Raw genomic sequence first — 3323 nt, 5'->3', positions numbered from 1 at the left:
AGTCAATGGGGAGAAGCAACGCCTTCGCCAATCCATGTGGAACAGCAAGTCGCCGAAGTGGCACTTCGGAACGTTCCTCTATAAGGTGCTGGAGGCGGTCCACCCAGACACTGGCATTTCACCCAAAGCTATAAAGCGGTCCGAATGGCACACTACACCTCGCGGAAGGCCATGTCCTCCCGGGAGATCCAGACCGCCGGCTGCTGCTCGAAGGGAAGAAGACCGTGACTAAGAAAACCACCTCGAATTGATCACCGGTTGCTGCGATTCTTACAAACCATTTTTCTGACTCACCAAATCTGTCAAAATAAATGGCCTAGTAATTTCCGACTCCCGTCGACTTTTCTTCGCGAACGTTCATAACCAAAACAGAGAAGGTGTACCGAGAAATGTCAAGAGCAGCGTTGACGAGTGCGAGGGAGCTTTCTTTTATTGCGTAACGCAAAAACGGTAACTTTTGGAACCAATATTTCCAAAAAACAAATTTTATTGAAACTATTCAACAAATCTAGAGTTATTTTTGAAAAGGTCATATAAGCTATTTTGTTTCATATGATTATAGGACCCTTTCAAAACAATCAAAATTTTAACACAGCCTTCGAATTCCCCTTCCCCCAACTGCGTCATGTAATAAAAGAAAGCTCCCCAAGTGTTTTGTAAACTAAGTCTTGTCAGTTTCATGGTCCGAAGCAAGGGAGTGGTTTTACGTGCTCTGATTAAAACGGAAAAGTTCCAGTTGAACGCGGTGGAGACCAAGACCAGACGTTGCGACAAACGTTGGCCCGTCAGCTGGCAGAAGTCTGGCTTCGGGGAGTCATTGGAACGAAGTAAACGCCGAAATTCGAACCTAAACACCATCCAACCAACATCCGGTGGGACGTGGCTGTGGGAGCCGAGAAGTATGCCGCCCAGCAGCAGTTCATCCCGAGAAATCAGCACGAAGAAACGTTCCTGCTGCTGTTGATAGCGGAAGCACTTGCGGTTAGAATGCGATTCTTTGGCAGAGTTCCGGAGGCAAGAATGCACTCGCTGGGTAACGCGACGGTCATGTACAATCTGGTGACGCAGATTACGGTTCGCTAGGATCAGGTGGGACTGCTGCAGGATACGCTGGAGAAGACGATGAAGTTGGCGTTTGGTCCATGGGTCGCTATCGGCATGCGGTTTCTGCCCTCAAGGAACAGGCCAAGCTAGAACTGCAGAACAGTTTGAGCCGCAAGGTCTGAAGCGATCGCGAGCCACGTCGGAATCGGTCTGCAGCAGGTTGCTGTACTTTCCAATCTAGTCTCCGAGAAAAATTGCTACACCAAGCAAGCTTTATATGCTCTGGAACGCGCCGTAGAGTAAGACCCAAATGACCACCTGTCCGAGAACTACCTAGCATGCCAACACGTGTTCAACTACAACATCTCAGAAAGATTCACTTCACCAGCGCGCTGTCTTGCGCGGATCTTCCGGTCAGTCTGCGCCTGATCTTCCTTACCGCGAACCGATGTCCCAAGCAAGCCCTAGCCGTCGCTCAGGACGCAACGTGAAAAGCCATCTCCACGTGAAAGCCCATCTAGAACTCATTCTTAAGACGTTGAAACGGCGCTGGAAACGGTCTAGCAGGTGCTTTCAATCTGACGCGTAGTCTACGAGGTGCAGCTGGCCAACGCCGTCTGTGGAATGGAGTACGACCACGAAAAGTACGCTGACAAGCGCAGCGTGCTGCAGATTTCCGACGAGGATTCCAGTGAGTATTGGTTGAGTAGCTTTGCAGATTTCATAAATATGATCGTCGTTCCTTTTCCAGCCTCGATTCACGCTTCTTCGCTGGCCGCGACACGTTCAGTTTGCAACCTGGGTCGCAGGAGATCTGGATGATCCAGTTCAAAACTGGCTGCGGTTGGCTGTCGTGCACATCGCGATCGAACCACAAAATAAAGGCATCAACTGCATTCAGGAGGCGAGCCTGATCAAACTAGTGTCGCAGCAGGTCATGTACAAGGTAATGTCCACAATTGGGTCAAGTTTCAGTACATCTGTTATAATCACAACTGGTTGCCTTGTAGCGCGACCAGATTCTCACCTGCCAGCAGCAGTGGACCGAGGCGAAGCAGTGCATCCTGAACGTCGTCTCGGCGATTCCGTATCACACGAATGCGCCCAGTGCCCTGGGCGGATCAATCTCAACTATCCGAAGATTTGGTTCCTGCTCGGTTAGGTCATTGCGGCTTCGGCGGCCACGACGCTGCATTCAACAAGACTCTAATGACCACCAGTCCGCGTCTAACTATAATATTTCCGAAGCCCGGATCCACATCACCAGCGCTTTACCGGCTTTACCATTCAGCACGGAACATCCGATCAGTTTGCCCCACTCCTGACCGCAAACCGACGCCCCAAGGAAAACAGCTGTCGTTCAGGACGCCACCGAAGACTTCCTCGACAACCTGAACCTTTTCTACGTGGAAAGCAATAGGTGCTGTAGCTGGCCAACGCCGGCAGTGGCATAGAGCGACCAAGAAAAGCACTCCGTTACATTATTTATTTGTGTAAAATAAAATGTGAAACTGCTTATGTTACACGTGACCAGTATGACAAAGAATTTTGCAATAAAATTTACTACAAAAATATTTCAAATTTTACAAAAACACTGCATTTAAGAAGCCAAATTTGCGTGCTTGTGTTGTGTGTGTGTGTGTGTGTGTGTGTGTGTGTGTGTGTGTGGGGGGGGGAGGGAGGGGTAGTATTGTGAATTGATTTCTGCGATGCACACTTTTTCCGTGGCAAAAAAAAAATGCTTGCAGAAATGGGGGAATGATTTTTGCCGAAATAAGTCATAAATTGCAGGGTGTAATAAAGCGATTGTAGCGAAATCAATGCAATTGAAAATAACTAACGTCCTAAGGTTTCTATACGTGGTCGTCCTAAGGTTTCTATACGTGGTGTCAATCCAAAATTTTCGCGAAGCGAAAACGTTACGTGACGAATTCCCCTCTCGGCAAATTTCCCCTCTTTTTGGTGCACGCTGGTTGGATGAACGAACGTTTCCCAATCAGTCAATCGAGAGACGTGAGATTGATGTATCTAAAATCACCCCCACTCCACATCATAATTTTCGGATCGTCGACGAGCCAACAAAACTCGGCTCGGTCGGTCCCGAAAATTCATTCTATTGCTGGACGTCGACGAGAACACATCAGAAGCAGATGGCCTGGTGGCCCGGTAGCAGACGGACTGGAGGTCCGGGAGCAGATGGCTTGGAGGCAAGGACCAGCTAAGACATGCCAGTCGCGGGAGTCGATCATTGGAACTGGCCACCACCTGAACTGGAGTGG

The 3323-nt window shown here is 49.1% G+C and overlaps 1 pseudogene; it reads left to right on the top strand.

Annotated features, from left to right (window-relative positions):
- Positions 1-660: 660 nt before the first annotated feature.
- LOC6041855 lies at positions 661-2420 on the top strand (annotated as a pseudogene).
- Positions 2421-3323: the final 903 nt, after the last annotated feature.

This window comes from Culex quinquefasciatus, chromosome 2, assembly GCF_015732765.1.
Source record: "Culex quinquefasciatus strain JHB chromosome 2, VPISU_Cqui_1.0_pri_paternal, whole genome shotgun sequence".
Classification (NCBI taxonomy): domain Eukaryota; kingdom Metazoa; phylum Arthropoda; class Insecta; order Diptera; family Culicidae; genus Culex; species Culex quinquefasciatus.
Note: the sequence above shows the minus strand (reverse complement) of the source record. Positions and strands in the feature narration are given on the sequence as shown.